Source organism: Syngnathus scovelli, chromosome 14, assembly GCF_024217435.2.
Source record: "Syngnathus scovelli strain Florida chromosome 14, RoL_Ssco_1.2, whole genome shotgun sequence".
NCBI lineage: Eukaryota > Metazoa > Chordata > Actinopteri > Syngnathiformes > Syngnathidae > Syngnathus > Syngnathus scovelli.
In genome coordinates, this window is record NC_090860.1 from 1,397,531 (window position 1) to 1,416,135 (window position 18,605).

The 18,605-nt window shown below is 43.8% G+C and overlaps 1 long non-coding RNA gene, 1 other non-coding gene and 1 pseudogene across 2 annotated transcripts; all 3 read right to left on the reverse strand.

Annotated features, from left to right (window-relative positions):
- Positions 1-6,628: 6,628 nt before the first annotated feature.
- LOC137840894 (uncharacterized) lies at positions 6,629-11,224 on the reverse strand. Its single transcript, XR_011088054.1, has 2 exons — positions 11,069-11,224; positions 6,629-6,890 (listed from the first exon to the last, which is right to left on the reverse strand). It is a non-coding gene; the product is annotated as an uncharacterized lncRNA (long non-coding RNA).
- LOC125981573 (U2 spliceosomal RNA) lies at positions 7,282-7,364 on the reverse strand (annotated as a pseudogene).
- Positions 9,096-9,167, reverse strand: trnaq-cug (transfer RNA glutamine (anticodon CUG)). The gene has a single exon. It is a non-coding gene; the product is annotated as a tRNA-Gln (tRNA).
- Positions 11,225-18,605: the final 7,381 nt, after the last annotated feature.

The following is an 18,605-nucleotide window of genomic DNA, read 5'->3' on the forward strand; positions in this document are numbered from 1 at the left end:
CAACCACCATTCCTGAACACAGAGCTAAAATTATTCATTTTTAATTTTACTCTGCTTTCACTTCATAACATTGCTGGACTGGGAGGTTTTATTGAAAAAAAAAAAAGGTTCCCCCTTACCTTTTGTGCTGATCGGACTGCAATATTGTTGAGCAAGAGCGGAGAAGGAAGAATTCTTCCTGGAGCATGCACTTTCCCTTCTGAAGAAATCACGTTGGATGGTCACCATTTGTTGGATTTTGGTCCACAATTTGGGAAGCGCGCTATTCGCGCCTCACGGCAAAAGCCATAGCCAATCACCTGTTATTCCATTTACTCACTGTGTGCTCGTTTTTTTTTTTTTTTTCAGTTTTAGGAAAAGGCTAAGACACCGAAACGGAATTTAGACTTACACAGGTTGGTTGAGTTCAATCACAATTCTTGTTTAGAAAGCTCTGTTTTCAGGAAAGTACAATACAGCGCTGGGCCTTTCGTGCGACCATGCTCAAGAGCAGAAAGTCTCCATTCAGAAAAGGCAACGTTCAAGGTTCTTTGGTCAGCTTATATTCAGTTGCACATGCTAGTGTTGGCCGAGTTTGATGGGTGATGAATCGGGGTGTGGCAAGTTCGCAGGAGAGTTTGATTCCATGGGAGTGGGTGCTGATTCGGTGAGAGCTGGTTCTGTGGGGGTGGGTGCTGATTATGGGCGATTCGGTGTGTGGGGGGGCTGTTGTCTTCCATCCCGTCTTTCGGCCTTGGCGATCACCTTTGGCCGGGTTCTTGGTTGTTTTCCTTCTGCCGCTCTTTGTTAGGGTTTTCCAGGTTATCTTTATCGTAGGATTATGTTGGAATGTAGACTATAATGATTAAATCAATCTTGTCTTGCCCTCACAATGCAGAGTAAGATGAAGTGGTTGCTTCCTCTGCTTGATTGACCAGCTGCAGGGGAAGCAATCAAAGTTGTTCTGTTTCCCACAACAGTGTAAAACACCCCCTGCTCTGATCTTATCAGAGGCCGGGGGTTCACCAAACCTGTCCACTCACCCCCACTCTGTTCCTCCTAATAAATATGCCCTTGCAGGGAGGAGACTTTTAGATTTCATTCCTGTAGCGAGTGATCTCTCCACCTGCAGGTGTCTAAAAGAACTTGCCTTGTCTCCGTGTGGTTCTTGCAAAATAAGTTGGAGTGAGCAAATCTCTAACACTCTTCCTCTGGCACCTCTACCGGTTTTATCTCCAAGGCTCCTTCCAGTAAACCATTCTTGCACATACATCCTCTTTGCCCACTGCCGCACACCGCCCATTCATCATTCTTTCATTTTTGTCATTTTGTACGGAATTATGTGAGCTTTTGGCTGTGACATCATCAATTTATTAATGTTCCCTGACTATGCAAAGTTTGTACTCACCATGTTTTTGTTTGTTTGTTCTTTTGATACTCCATGTACTTGCTTACGTCATCAGATTCTTAGTTTAATCATGCCTCCAACCATATCTTTTCTTTGTTAGGCTAAATATTTTCCTTTGTCCAGAACGTTCAGTCGTAATCGAAAACTAGCATCAAGCATTAGTCAATACATAAAATATAATCAAGTACTGTACATTCTTAGACAACTTTGTCAGTGTCCGTGATTTAGAAAATAGTCAGCCATGCATTGAACAGTTCCTTAAGGGTCATTAAGCTATTCAGGCAATATATCAAAAAACATGTTATTTCAAAGTGCTCAGAAATACATATCAGATCTGTCATGTAACATGGGGGGAAAATAAGGTGCAAATGGTAAAAAATGGATTGTTCACAGGAATAAATTGGCAGAGCTGAAATTCCAAATTTGTCCAAAGGATGGCGCCAGACCAAAACATGAGACCAAAAAAGGGGCCAGAATAAGCTAAGCAAGTTAAAATAGAAATAAAACAGGAACACGGTGTCAGAGTGTGAGTCACGCATGGACGCACAAATGTGATTTTTACTTTTTGATTTCTTTGCTTGGTGTGGTATATGGTTTTTGCTGCTTTGCTGGTCTCCAAAAAACACTCGGTGGTCGGTGGCTGTTTTCAGAAAAATAAGCAATTCAGGGACCACGGCTGATTGGGAAAAGATTTTATTCAACCGATGTCAGAGTGAAGTCTTTCCAAAAAGTTGAGTGGCCCAAGGCATGGATGTAAAAAAAAGCCCTCCCCCCAAAAGAGGGAGCGAGCGAGCCCGCACTAGAGCGAGCCCCCACTGGAATGAGAGACCGCTGGCACCCGCTAGAGCGAACCCCCCCCCCCTCTTGTCAGGCCCGTAGCTTTTATACCTGACAAGAAGCTGATGTCACGGCTTTGGGGAACAGCTGTAGTTTTCAATCTACTAGTTTACTTCAGTCCTAAAAAGGAGATCTTGACCAGCGCTGTTTGTGATGGACGACAACAGCCACTGTACCTTATTATAGGATTGCACACATTGCTGAAACTGAATTCTCCCTGGTCACGGACAACTGGCCCTTCTATCTTCTACTAAGTACTTGTACACTACTGAAACTAAAGCTTCTCTGTACAGCAAATATAGTTTGATAGTCTTACTGCTACTATTGGATCATCTAATGCAACATACAGATACGCCTAAAGTTCAAAATTCACTTCATTGGCTAAAAATGTATTCTGTAACCGCTAAAGCAATATTGTTAGTCAATTCGATCAAGAGACCCCTCACTATGAGAATAGTGGCGTGACATAAATTGTTTGGAGAAGCACAAATGTGATTTTTACTTTTTGATTTCTTTGCTTGGCTAAAAAGGTATTCTGTAACCGCTAAAGCAATATTGTTAGTCAATTCGATCAAGAGACCCGTCACTATGAGAATAGTGGCGTGACATAAATTGGTTAAAGAAATAGATCAAAGGTTTAGATTTTTATTTCAGAGTTAATTGAAGCGTAACTTTAAAAATTATTCTCATGCAACAGGAAGTGAAGAAAAGGGGAAGTGAAAGGCTTTACCGGCGGCTAGCTGTACATTGGTGGAAAGTAATGCCTGGTCAAAGCGGAAACATCTGCTGAAGGACAGCAGGTGTATGAGAGGGGGAAAATTGTCCAAACCCTATACAGCGTGGGAAAACTGACCAGATTCTATAGGGCGTGGGAAACTAGGCGGTCTTATCCTATAGAGAGAATATAGGTACCAGACAAGTCTATAAAAAGTTCTGCAGGGGCAGCTACGGGGCTTTTTCCCCCAAAGAGCGCTCATACGTGAAGAAGCCCGAAGGAGTTTCAAGATTTTTTCCAGAGTCCCGGGATCTTTGTGCGAGACGCAGGATCGCTGGTCTGAAATTAACTTGGATTTACTCAAAAAAATTGGACTGGACAACTTTACAGGAGAAATTAGGTGAGGGAAAACGACTTTTATGTATTTTAGCGAGAGTGGGAAATAGTCATCGGGCCGCCGGCTCCCTCGAGGCCAGCCTGTTTATCTAATTTGGATTTTAGAAGTAAGATCGAATTGATCACTCGACTTTGCTTCCACCAGAAATTGCACGCAGCTGGTATCTACCTTTTCCCTCTGTCATGAACTGTGTTTTGCAATCGAATTGTTCTGGGATTGAATGATTTTATTAACACGGGTATCAGTGAGTGGAATTGTTCGGTTTCTGGAGTAATTGAGATTTGTAATTCGATTTCATGTTTCGTCAATAAATGTGTTTTGTATATTATCTACTTCGATGTGCGCTGATCTGTACTGAATGTGCAATCGAATGTTTGGGGTTGATTTGACGATTTGATTAATGTGCAGGGGATTATTATGGTATAACTTAGGACCGTAATAAATAAGAGCAACCTCAGACAATTTTAGAGAATTAAATAACTCCCGTAGTTATTTAAGACACGGGTTAATTTCAATCCGTTTGGAAGTTTGCTTCGTCTGAATAAATTAACGAAAGTGCTTACAACGGATTATCGGTTTAGTGTAGAACTAAAAATAATTTAATTATTTGAAGGGCGCGGGCCTGTTTCCCCTTTTTGACGGGCCGCGTAAAAAGCAACTCCGAACATGTTAGAGAATTAAATAATTTTCGTAAATATTTAAGGGAAAAGTGAATTTTGTTAAATGTTAATTCGTTTGAAAATTTACTTCCTCTAGATAAAATAACGGCAATGGTTAAAATAGATTATTAGAGTTGGTGAAGGATAAAAAAATTTCGGATTATCGGTTTAGTGTAGAACTAAAAATAATTTAATTATTTGAAAGGCGCGGGCCTGTTTCCCCTTTTTGACGGGCCGCGTAAAAAGCAACTCCGAACATGTTAGAGAATTAAATAACTTTCGTAAATATTTAAGGGAAAAGTTAATTTTGTTAAATGTTAATTCGTTTGAAAATTTACTTCCTCTAGATAAAATAACGGCGATGGTTAAAATAGATTATTAGAGTTGGTGAAGGATAAAAAAATTTCGATTGTCTGTCGGGCGCGGCCCAGTTCCTAAATTTGTCGGGCCGCGTCAAAAGTTAAACAGGACGCGGTCGAAAAATAGACTTGCCTTCCAAATTAATTACTGGGCAAATCTAAATAGAGTAAAACATTTTTATTTGTTTTAAGAAAGTTGTTACTCTTTTTTAAAGCAATCAAGTGGGGTGAAGCACTCCGACCTTTAAGTGCTAGATCTACTTATAAGAAGTTGGAATTAATAATATAAAGTGCAGTAATTTTCTTCTTAAATGCTATTATTGTCACACTTTTATTAATTCGATTCTCTTTCGAATAAACAAGTTGGTCGGCTCGCTGCATGAGCGACCAAGTGGAACAGACCCATATCAACATTTACTTCGGCAAAACTAGTGCTTGGGTGCGCTATACAAACGAATCCCTGAGGTCTTAACAAAGACATCTAAAAATATCCGTAACATAATAAGAACTTCAAACATTAGCGGGGAGCCATCAATACGATGCGGTCACTTCGAAGTCTTGCCTCGAATTGAGTTACTCGGCTCGAGCTTCGGGTGACTTGAGAGGGATTGGCGTCGTACAGAAATTAGATTGATTCCGGTGAAGTTAGACTTAGACTTAGACTTAGACTTAGACTTAGACTCAACTTTATTAATCCCTTGGGAATACTCCTTCAGGGAAATTCAGGCCCCAGCAGTATCCATACCACAGAGCGGGTTTACAAAAGACACACAGATGGCATGAGCGCAACTCAATAGGCCCTCATAAGGCTGACATACAACGGCGCCACAAAGAAAGCCAGAAAGTGCGAAAGATAAAAGCCATCAAAGCAAAGCAAAAAGACAAAAGAAAAAAGTAACAGTGCCCAACCAGCACCCCTCAATATCAGAAAACACCCCATAACACACAAAATAGCCTCCACGGGGTCCACAGACAGGTGTAAGGGTAGTCCAGTTCAACGGCACCCAATGGACCGTGGTCGTGAATCGGTGAAAACATCACAAAGCAGGCAAACGTGTGAGCAGCGTCCTGGGCACCCAGTCGGGGCACGTGCAGATGGTCACCACGGGGCTAGCACGGCGAAGGTCGCTGGTTCTGACGAGCACGAGGGAGCACAGGGGTCGCGGCTGCAAGGCAAGGGACCCGGTCAGCATCAGCCGGATAAGCAGGAAGCCGTCGTAGAGGTACGCCGGTCTCGACCGATGTGCGCAGCCATCCCGGTCCCAGGGGAAAAAAAAAAAAGAAAATCATATCCAAAGCGATACCGAGGTGCGGTAGAAGGCACCAGCATCGCCGAATGGACAAAAAGACAGAAAGAAAAAGGAGAAAAGAAGGAAATAAAGAGAAAAAGAGAGAACACTGCTGGGAGGCTGCCACTCACGTCGGCGCCATACAAAAAAAAAAAAAACGAAATTAATTAATTTAACTCGGGTGGTTAGATTACGGACGAATCTCCGAACCCGGCTAAGACAAACCCGCCTTATGGAAAGAGGTGCGTTTGACCCGGCGTTGACGCTCGCCTTCGAGCCCCACCTCGGAAAACGGAATCCATTTATGTTTTTCTTCATAAGGGGCTTGTGAGAGCCGTGCTTTGTCTGGCCCCTCACCTAGGATCCGTTTGCCATGGATGACCCTACCAGGGGCATGAAGCCCAAGACAACATGGCTCCTAGGATGTCTGTGCCTCCTTACCAGCAAATTTCTGGAAGTCCACATGGCGTCTTTGATGGCAGCAAAGGTGAGCCACTGCTTTGTAAAGTCTTCTTGCTTGATTTTCAATGGGCTCACCCCATAGAGTACAAGGTCTGCATACAGCGCTTCCCTTGCCGGGAATTGCAGGTCGCCCACAAGTCTACAGCAGCCCTGCACTACCAGAGCAGGTGCAACACCGACTCCTGGGCGCCACAGCCAGGTCGGGGGCACGTTGAGAGCGCTGACATGCCCCGGGAGTGCATAACGGACCTGACTTGGAGGACATCATGGGCCACCACCCGTAACAGGTCCCGGGGTTTGTTTCGAGAGGGCGCGGTGGTTGACATTGTGTCAAACTGTTGTGGGCTCGCCGAATGCAAGCCCGTGCACTGGACACGCCGCTTCCTGCTCCTGTACGACAGAGATCATAGACCTGTGATTTGTTAAAATTTCACTATTCTCTTGCTCTAATTTAAAGTTCTTCAAAAACTTCTTGACTAAGGAATAAGAAGGTGACAGATTAAAAGACACAGGAATTCTTTGGTCGGTGGGTATTAGCTTTATTTTCCAAAGGTATGAGCCCATCCGGAATCGTGTCATTGCTTGGCTTTTCGGTGCATTTGGTGTAACAAAGCGCGCTTCACAGGTGCAGGGCAACATATCTTCTACCGAGGAAGAGGTTTAACTCCGGGACTCCTTCTCCTCCGTTTTTTTTCTTTTTCTTCATGGTGTCCCTCTTCAGTCCCTCTGACTTGGATTTCCAGGTGAAGTAAAAAATGGCTCGGTCCAATTCTAAAAGCAACTTACTTGTTGGGATGAAAACAGAAGTGATTAGTAAAAGCAAGGGTAAAATCACCACTTTTATGGTTAAAATTCTCTCTTCTACGGTCAGCTCTCTTAATCCCCCAAACCCAAGAACAGATACTGTTAGGGTTTTACAGAGTATCCTTATCATAGGATTATGTTGGAATACAACAGGTAATAAATACCTTACCTTGTCCTCCTTATCACAAGATCGTAAAACATCCCCTGAGATGTTTAGACTAGAGGACAAGGGCTTTCTATTCAGCCTACCCATACCCCCACTCTGTTTCTCTTAATAAATATGTCCTTGCAGTTGGGGGAGCTTCAGACTTCACTCCTTCAACGTGTGAACTCTCCACCTGCAGGTGTCTAAAATAACTTGCTTGTCTCCCGTGTGGTTCTTGCAAAATAAGTTGGAGTGAACAAATCTCTAACAGATACTACACTTGATCTTAGCCAAAAGGCAGAGAAGCGATGGAGTATGCGAGTGAGGGACACGCTTACAGGCTTCCCCGTCTACCCATTCTCACCAACGGTTTGTTAGAATAGGCCTCTTTGGCACATGTGATTAGCTAGGGAGCGTGAGCTATGCCATTATATCGCTGTAACCCTTCTCTTGCTTTATTAGCTTTCTCTACTCTATGACACCCTTTGCACATATGTAGAAGTCGCTCTCGGTTAAGACGACAAGGTCACACATTATCACACAGGCTAGGCAGAGTCGCCTCCTTGCAGGAAGGCGGCCAGAGTAGTATAAGAGCAGGAACCTTGGCGCTGGGAGAGGGACCTTCTTTTGCATCTCGCAGAAAAGCCTCCACAGCTGTGCATCGATCATTTTGGCATACATTAAATAGTTAAACTGTGAAGGCTGCCTCTTGGTAATTACTGTTAGCATATTGAGCATTAAAGATAAAGAACTGGGAACAAACCTAACAGGTTACAGTACGGAACAGAGTGCTGCTCTTCTGGGCACTAATAAATCGGCAAACCTGTCTGCCGACTTATTTGTTCACTCTTCTTCACTCGCAGTAATGCATGAAGTTCTTGAGGCATATATGTGTCCCCTTTGACCAGTCTCTATCCAACTACACAGTGTAGGTACCTATTAAAAGGGTAGTCCCGATGAACATGAAAGGCAAAGATTGATAATTCGCCAAGAACTTTCCAGGGTATCATATGTACAACGGCTGCACCGAAAAGAGTTGGGCCAGAAGAATAGTACGGAACTGACAGAGGATTATAACCCACGCCTTAGGAGAGACTGGAGCCTAAATCCAGCAACTTAGACCGCTCAGCCACACTACCTACCAGCTGCAGTTCCAACATTGAATTTTGTTGACAATTCTATTAAAACATGAAAGTGGATAAAAAGTTGGTTTCTCCACCAGCATCCAGGTTAGTGCTGCCCGACTGAGCTTTGTTCATAATGTAATGAACAATATGAGTGACAATCAGAATCCATTTGCGAGTTGGAACCAAATGCTTGTTTGCCGATTAGAGGACTTGAAGAACTTCTAGCACTGAGCAGCAGAGTGGCACAGCGGGTGCGTGCTGGGCCCATAACCTAGAGGTCGATGGAATCAAGCCATCTTCTGCTGTTTGGAGTTTGTCTGCTTTGGACCTTCTTTCAAGCCATGCTTTCGAGAAGAAATGTCGTGCGCATAATATTTTCCACACGTTGGTTGTGCTGCATGGAAGTCGACCCATCCTCAATGCATACAGTTTATGAGGCATATATGTATTTTTTTTCACTAACGAGGGGTTCGGTGATTGCGCATATGAAACTGGTGGGATTCGGTACCTCCAACAAGGTTAAGAACCACTGCTCTAAACACTTCCTATAGCTTCCAATGAGAGTGTGGATTCTGGTTGAAGGTATATTGGACCATTCTTCTTGACAAATCTGTAACTCCTATAAACTTAATTTCACTTCTCAAATATCACTGTGTCTGTCTGCTATTGCTGATCCGAACAGCCAAGGATTTATGAAGAAAATCTTGAAATTGATTAGGGGTGCCCAAACTTTTGCATATGACTGTATATGACCAAAGATTTGAGGTCCAACCGAGACTGGAACTGAGATCACTGGATTCAGACTCTAGAGTGCTCATGGAACCCTCAGGTGTAGGGAAGCATACGATTTCATGGGGCAGCCCACAAGCTGCTGCCATCTGTAAATTTTTCCCAGCTAAATGACAAATTATTTGAGGTCCCACCGAGACTTGAACTCGGATCACTGGCTTCAGAGTCCAGAGTGCTCACCATTACACCATAGAACCCTAGCAGTGGCAGAAGGAGGAGCATAATTTTTCTGAGCACAATGCACTAGCGCTCATTTTACGAAAGTGACAAAAGTAGTGGAGGCAGGGCTCACACACTCATAGGGCTGTACACAAAGTACTGAATTGGAATTTTCAATTTTTTTTTTTCCATGTAAATGACTACATTCTACCGTGGCACCATTGAGAGCGTCCTTACCAGTTGCATCGCTGTCTGGGGTGGTAACTGCACTGAACAGAACTTGAAGGCCCTGCAGCGCATAGTGAATACGGCTGGTAAGATTATTGGTGCTTCGCTCCCCTCCCTGAAGGACATTTACACCTCCCATCTCACCCGCAAGGCAACCTCGATTGCGAGAGATGTGAGTCACCCGGCTCACTCTTTGTTTGACCTTCTGCCCTCTGGGAAGAGGTACAGGAGCCTGCGCTCCCGCACCACCAGACTCGCCAACAGCTTCTTTCTCCAGGCTGTTAGGGCCCTGAACTCGCTACCCCCTTCTGCGTAGCGTGCGGCACTGTTGCGCTATTTTCTGGAATGTCTGCTGTACGCGCACTTGCTCCTTTTTTTTTGCTCCTCTTATTTATTTATTTATTTGTTGTTATTTATTCATTATTTATTCGGGACGTTTTTGTTATACTTGTTTACTTGTTTGTCTGTTGTGGGCCATGTCTTGTCACCGTGGGATAGGGGGGAACGAAATTTCGGTTTCTTTGTGTGTCTTTGGCATGTGAAGAAATTGACAATAAAGCTGACTTTGACTTTGACTTTGACAAATTGGAAGTTCCACCAAGACTTGAACTTGTATTGCTAGATTCAGAGTGCTCACAATCACAGCATGCAAACATTGATTGATTGATTGATTGATTGATTGATTGATTGATTGATTGATTGATTGATTGATTGATTGATTGATTGAACATTTATTGATCCGGGGGTGGGGAAATTCAGGCCCCAGCAGAACCCATACCACAGAGCGGGTACACAAAAGACACACAGATGGCATGAGCGCAACTCAATAGGCTCTCATAAGGCACCGTACAACGGCGCCACAAAGACATCACAGCAAACCAAAGCAAAAAGACAAAGGAAAAAATGTAACAGTTGCCAACTAGCACCCCTCAATATTAGAGAACACCCCAAAACACACAAAATACACTCCACGGGGTCCATAAACAGGTGAAAGGGCAGTCCAGTTCAACGGCGCTCAAAGGACCGTGGTTGTGAATCGGTGAAAACATCACAAAACAGGCACCCTGGGCACCCAGTCGGGGCACGTGCAGATGGTCACCACGGGGCTTGCAAGGCTGCGAGGCCAAGGCGAGGGACCCGTCAGCACCAGCCGGATAAGCAGGAAGCCGGTCTCGACCGATTACACGGTAATCCAGAAGAGCATTAGCTTTAAAACCATCCAAGATCTAAAGTAAGTTCCACCAGTTGACATTGTAACTTGGAGAACATGTGATTACTTTATCAAATACTATATGACCAAATATTTGAGGTCCCACTGAAACTTAAAACTCGGATCACTGGATTCAGAGTCCAGAGTGCTAACCATTACACCATGGAATAGACACACACACGCACACACACGCATGAACACACAGGCACACACGCACGCACACACACACACACACGCACACACAAACAATACTCAATGCAGCTGTATAATGTGGACATTATTTACCAAATCTACATTGAAATTATAATGAATACATAAAAAATAAACTAACTATGGCGAAAGGATAGCCAAGAATGAGAATATCATCGAATGACAAGATGAACAATAAAAGCAACTCGAAATAAGCGATATGGGCATGAAAAGGTTTTAACGTTCATAAGGGGTGACCATGAACCAACAGATTAGGCTCCACTAGGTTGTACCCTGATAAGTTGCACTCACTGAATGTCTTCTGGATGGATGAACTGGAGGCAGTTCTGGAGTGGGTCTGCAGTCAGCTGGCCAAGCCAAGAAGGAAAGAGTTGGCTTGACAGTTAAAGGTAAAAAAAAAAAAAAATGGAAACACAGATTAGAGGCTGGTTTCGCCCTACACGTGGTCAGGGGAGCATTTTAGCGGAGTGTCGCACACCTGGCTGTTGCTGACTCAGAGAGCTTCTGGCTCACATTTGCAGAGGTGTCCCTGGCACACTTTGCAAAGCAGACAACACTGACAAATAAATTTAGAAAACGTTGTTTCCACCCAGTCTCAAACAGGGGTTGTTTCGCATCTTCGAAGAACATGATGACCACTACGCTATGGAAACTGCTGTGACGTCCAAAGCATTTTGAGAAGCCCGGCAAAAGTTCAACAAAAGTGAGTGAGGAAGAAAGCAGGCACTTATGAACTTTTTGATTTGCTTTTCAAAACTGTGCCAGCAAAAGCAATGTTTTCATTCAAAGAAATGAACTCCGCGCCGGGGAATTGAAGCCCTATTTGCCGAGCCCAGGCTAAGTCGTTTCGCTAAAGGGTACCTGATTTGAGACTGGGTGAAAACTAGGTTTCGCACTTTTGTATAACTTTTGCCAGGCTCTTCAAAAGGCTATGTGTGTCAGCGCAGTTTCCACATCACATTTGCCTCACACGCTGAAGGTCCCTGGTTGGAAACAAGTCTTAAGATCCTTTTGATTTTAAACTTTGTGTCAGGGAATTGAAGCTCAGTTTGTCAAGCCGAGGCTGTGAATAGCATAGCTAAAACGGGCTGTTGCGTTGTGTTCAAGATGTCCATCGTTAAGCAAGGAAAACAAAAATGTGGAGTAACAGTTTTTGTAACAGATATTAGGTTGTTTAATGGCGGTCAGTGCACAAGGCACTTCAGCAGAAGAAACAACAAGGTCACACTCCAGATCAGAAGGCTTTATACTGACCAAAAGCAGGAACAAGCTCAGTGGCCTAGTAGTAGAGTGTCCGCCCTGAGACTGGAAGGTTGTGGGTTCAAACCCCGGCCGGGTCATACCAAAGACTATAAAAATGGGACCCATTGCCTCCCTGCTTGGCACTCAGCATTAAGGGTTGGAATTGGGGGGTTAGATCACCAAATGATTCCCGAGCGCGGCACCGCTGCTGCTCACTGCTCCCCTCTCCCCCAGGGGATGGATTAAAATCACATGGGGATGGGTTAAATGCAGAGGACAAATTTCACCACACCCAGATGTGTGTGTGACGATGATCATTGGGACTTTTAACAAGGAAGGGAATGGGAGGGAAGGATAAGGTATGTTCTGTTATCACCTGAATATCCTGTTATTTACTGAATGTTTTGTGACTATGCGCCATGGAACTTTACTGAGCTCTGTGTGCCGTGTCTGTGCTCACTGCCTATGTGTAAGTGAAAGTCACAAAGCTCTGTGTGCTGTGTCTGTGCTCTGATTGAGCAACTATGTTTGGGTAAATTATTTACACATTGATTGATATGATGAAGTATATATGTTTGTATAAACTAATAAGAGTATCTGCACATTGCTGTGGCTCCCTCTTCAGGCCCTAATTGGATCCCCATTCACTTCCATCCTTTCCGTTCATTATCTGTACCGCGGGGGGTCGCAGGCGAGCTGGAGCCTATCCCAGCAGCCAATGGTGCAGTAGGCGGGGGACATATTGTAACTGGTTGCCAGCCAATCGAAGGGCACACAGAGACAAACAATCATTCGCACTTGCACCACACCTATGGGCAATTTGGATTACTAAATCGGCTGACCAAGCATGTTTTTGTGATGTGGGAGGAAAACCCAAGGAAAACCTACGCAGGCACAGGGAGAACCTACAAACTCCACAGAGGTAGCACCAGATCACAAGTCAAAAGTCCTTATATGATACAAATGGATTTGCTTTCATGTCGAATAGTATACTTTGCATGTTTGAATGGGGATTTGGGGAGGTTTCACTGAAGATGTGAATGAATGAGGGACACTTTGGGCCAGTAAGTAAGGTGCACCACCGTAGCAGATGTTTCCATAGTGTGATTATCACGTTTGCCTAACACGCGAAAAGTCCCCAGTTCGTGACTGGGTAGAAACAGCTTCGTTACGTTCCGATTGATAGCGAATATGACATGGACCTGAGGACTGGATTTCAGTGATTAATGAATTCTGATTAATATCATAGTCGGTTTGGGCGTGCACTTCCAGGGTCATAATTGTGTGTCTACCGCTACCTCGTGGCAGTCAGGCCTAAAAAAAAGATGGGAACGCCTGAGGGAGTTTCGCCAAGATGAATTAGGAAGAACTTTATAAAATAAAGTTGATGTTAAAACGTAGGTGGACGTAATGTCTGGAAGCTTGTGTTCAACAGAAGTCTGTTTGGCAACAGTGAACAACGGACAAATTCAGCAAAGTAATTTAATTACGCCATGACCCAGATTCGTTCCGAGGATGCTACGGCCACCATGCTATACGATCATGACCGATATGATATCACAATAAGTTTAGGGTCTTTTATATAGGATCTTCAGCCAGGACACCCAGGCAAACCATGAAGGAATGTTAATCTTAAAATGTTGGTGGAACTACCCAACTGTGCAGATCCGATGATCCCAAAGATTTGGGGTAAGACAACATTGAAAAAACCTTTTTCTTTGTTGACAGTGTCACTTCTATTGTGGCTTAGCTCTTCTTCGTTTCACATCTAAAGTATCGTATCATTTTACCTTGCGGCTTATACTAAACCGTACATACCATATCCTGTCACCCATACAACTCATGCATGAGATGCGATGGCTGAGATATTTAGGCGATGGGTTGCCACTCATCATTTCAAATCACATCCTAGTCGGATTTTCATTATCTTCACATCCAAAGTGTCTTGGCACAACATACATACCGTGACTTGTCAACACAAGACTTTCAAGACGAGGTGGCTGAGAGGTTATGGCGATGAAATGCTAGTCCGTTGTGGTCTGCACACCTGGGTTCACAGCTTCATCCCCGTCGAAGGTTGGTTTTAAATTTTTGTACAGTGGAGCCTCGGTTTTTGAATGTCCCCGTTCTCGAACAAATCAGTATTTGAACAAAAAATTCGAGATTTTTTTTTTGTTTCGGATGTCGGACGAAATTCGGTTGTCGAACCTCGCGAGATGAGCCGAGAGAACCCGCATGCCAACTGACTCCGTTCGTTATTAGATTCTCGTTACTCTAAGGATTGCATCAACTCTAATCGTGCCTCCAAAGGAAGCAAGTGGGAGCAGTAAAGCAATCCTAAAACACAAAGACGCTCCCAAAGCAATGCGACAGTGAGCGCCCGGTGCGCTGCGGTTGCGCGATCGGACCAAATTAAGCTCCCTGCGCACTGAGGTCCACTTAAATTCTGGAAAGTACATCAGGACTTTAAAAATATTTTGTAAATTTTAGCGACCGCTCTGTCACAATAATGCGAGCAGCAGTTGTGTGGTCGGCGACGCGCTGCAGTTGCGCGATCGGACAAAAATCATCTCCGGATGATTGATTGATTGATTGATTGATTGATTGATTGATTGATTGATTGATTGATTGATTGATTGATTGATTGATTGATTGATTGATTGATTGATTGATTGATTGATTGATTGATTGATTGATTATAGATCTCTGGGGGTGGGGAAATTCAGGCCCCAGCAGTATTCATACCACAGAGCGGGTATATAAAAGACTCAGATGACATGAGCGCAACTCAATAGGCTCCTATCAGGCTACCACACAACGGTGCCACAAAGAAAGCCAGTAAGCACGAAAGTTAAAAGCCATCAAAGCAAAGCAACAAGACAAAGAAGAAAAGTAACAGCGGCTAACCAGACTCCCTCAATTCCAAAGAACACCTCAAAACACACAAAATAGCCTAATAGGGTCCATAAACAGGTGTAAGGGCAGTCAAGTTCAACGGCGCCCAATGGACCGTGGTCGTAAATCCGTAAAACATCACGAAACAAGAAAACGTGTGAGCAGCGTCCCGGGCACCCAGTCGGGACACGTGCAGATGGTCACCATGGGGCTGGTACGGCAAGGTTCCTACGAGCACGAGGGAGCGGACCTCCCAAACGGGTCGCGGCTGCGAGGCCAAGGCGAGAGACCCGGTCAGCATGAGCCGGATGAGCAGGATGGCCATCGTAGAGTCACGACCGATGTGTACAGCCATCCCAGCTCCCAGGGAAAAAAAATATCCGATCCGAAACAATCTGCACACGCCGAGGTGCAGTCGAAGGCACCAGCATTGCCGAATGGACAAATAGAAAGAAAGAAAAAGGAGATAAGAACAAAATAAAGTACAAAAGAGAGAACACTGCTGGTAGGCTTCCACTCACAGTGGCGCCAAACCAAAAAAAACAAAAAGGCCTTGCATATAAGGTCACCGCTCGTGGGGTCCGACAAATAGTGGATTTTGAAGTTTCTCTTCAGAGAGAATCTTTGGCCACAAAATGAGTAGGAGACAGGTTTTTCACCTGTGTGTGTTCTTGCATGTGATTTTAAGTTTATTTTCTGAGAGAATATTTGGCCACAAACTAAACAGGAAAAATGTTTCTCACCTGTGTGTGTTCTTGTATGTGTTTTAAACTCTCCCTTCTCTGAGAATCTTTGACTACAAATTGTGCAGGAAAAAGGCTTTTCTCACCAGTGTGGGTTCTTGTGTGTCTTTTTAAGTTTCGCTTCTCTGAGAATCTTTGGCCACAAACTGAGTAAGAAAAAGGGTTTTCACCTGTTTGTGTTCTTGCATGTGTTTTTAAATTTACCTTCTGAGAGAATCTTTGGCCACAAACTGAGCAGGTCAAGTCAAGTCAAGTTTATTTTTATAGCCCTAAATCACAAGCAGTCTCAAAGGGCTTCACATAGACAAACAATTGACACTTATTCTCAAAGCATCCCCTGATCTTTAGCTCCCAAAAGGGCAAGGAGAACCTCAAAAAAACCCTACCAGGAGAAAAATGAGAAACCTTGAGAAGGGACCACAGATGGAAGGATCCCCCTTTCAGAATCACCAGGCTGCAATGGATGCAGAGAGGGCACCTAAAATACTTAATATGAAAATCAATGAAAAAGTGGATGTCCAAGTCAAAGCGAAGAGCTGCCAGAGGTGCCCTCGATTGTCCTGGCAGTGTGTTCGAGGAAGGTAAGCTGCAGTTCCCTCATCCTGAAGTGGTCCACGAGATAGCCGCTCTCAGCTTGAGTGCCACCGAACCACCTCCCAGCCGGGGAGGGGTGGGGGGACGGGGGATGGGGAGAGGGAGCAAAAACAAACTCCTGCCGAATCGGCCACTACAGGTTAATTAAAGGCCATATCATAGAAATGTGTCTTTAAACGTGTCTTAAATGTTTCTAGAGAGGTAGTAGTTCTAATATCCATTTGTAGGGCATTCCAAAGCTCTGGAGCTCAAATAGAAAATGCCCTAGACCCTGCAGACATTTTCTTGGCCCTCTGTGTCACTAAAAGACTAGCGTTTTGTGAACGAAGGTTACGAGACGGAACATAAGGAACAACTAGGTTGGCGAGATATGAAGGCGCTAAGCCATGCAATGATTTATAGGTTAATAGGAGAACCTTGAAGTCACATCTTAAATGGACCGGGAGCCAATGTAAATTGGCTAATATTGGGGTAATGTGATCAAATTTTCTTGTCCGTGAGAGCAGCCTTGCAACAGTATTTTGTACTAACTGTAGACTTTTGATGCTGGACTTAGGAAGACCAGAGAATAATGCATTACAGTAGTCCAGGCGCGACGTGATGAACGCATGTATAATAGTTTCCGCATCACCGGTCGAGAGGATCGGACGAATGTTAGCAATATTACAAAGGTGAAAAAACGCAATTCTGGTTATATTCTTAATGTGCTTTTGAAAGGAGAGCGTTTGGTCAAATATTACCCCGAGATTAGTTACAGTATCACTCTGAATGATAGTACGGTTATCTATAGTTATAGTGGTTTCCTTAAATAAGTGTTGATAACGAGTTGGACCAATTATCAACATCTCAGTTTTATCTGGGTTAAGACGAAGGAAGATGAGAGACATCCATTGCTTGATCTCCGCAAGGCACGCCTCAAGATTACAACAGTCCCGCAGATCTGTCATCGATAACGGCATATATAATTGGGTGTCATCCGCGTAACATTGACATTATAGAACTCAGAGGACGTATTGCCATGGACCACTCGGTGCGTCCGGTCTGATAGATGTGAATAGAATCAGCCTCGTGCTGACCCTGACATACCAACACAACTTTTAAGACGCTCTAATAAAATATCGAAGTCTACAGTGTCGAAGGCTGCACTAAGATCAAGTAGTAACAATACCGATGAAGTGTTCGAATCCATAGCTATGAGGAGATCATTAGTCACTTTAGCAAGTGCTGTCTCAGTGGAATGATTAGTTCTAAAACCAGACTGAAAAGATTCACATTGATTATTGGCGACCATGTACTCAATAAGCTGCTGCGCTACTACTTTTTCAAGAAGTTTTGCTATGATTGGGAGGTTTGAAACTGGCCTATAATTACTGAGACAGTCGGGGTCAAGATTTGGTCGCTTAAGTAACGGTTTAATGATAGCAGTTTTAAAGGCTGTTGGCACTATCCCAGAGGAGACAGACAGATTAATTATATTTAAGACAGACGGACCTAAAATTTGAACTAATAATAATTTAGGATTGTTTTTATTGGGATTAATGACTTGCGAAAAATAACGAGTTTTTGCTAAGATAAGTGCATCTTTATATTTCAGGAAAAGGGTTCTCACCAGTGTGGGTTCTTGTGTGTCTCTTTAAGCTTCCTTTCTCTGAGAATCTTTGGCCACAAGCTGAGCAGGAACATTTTCTTTCACCTGTGTGTGTTCTTCCATGTGTTTTTAAGTTTACCTTCTGAGAGAATCTTTGGCCACAAACTGAGCAGGAAAACCGTTACTCACCTGTGTGTGCTCTTGCATGTGTTTTTAAGTGTCCCATCTGAGAGAATCTTTGGCCAGAAACTGAGCAGGAAAAAGGTTTCTCATGGGTGTGGGTATTTGTGTGTGTTTTTAAGTCACCCTTCTGAGAGAATATTTGGCCAGGTACTGGGCAGGAAAAAGGTTTCTCAACCGTGTAGGTTCTTGTGATTATTTTTAGGTGACTGTTCTGAGTGAATATTTGGCCACAAACTAATATTTTTCACCTGTGTGTGTTCTTGCATGTATTTTTAAGTTTACCTTCTGAGAGAATCTTCAGCCACAAAGTGATCTGGAAAAAGATATCTTACATTTTCCAACACTGAGAACATTTCCAGTGTTTGGTATAAAATATCAACTTCTGACTCATCATCTGCAGCATCAGAAGCATGTGACAGCATGTCATCACAATCTGATGTTGGAGCTAAGAGGTCGTCTGCTTGCGATCCTCAACGGTGGGCTCGATTATCTTCTGTTGTCGTGTGTTGACGAGAGCTGCTTCTTGCAGGCTCCGCCGCTTTGCTCACCTCATGTTGACCCTCATCTATACTTTTCAATGAGA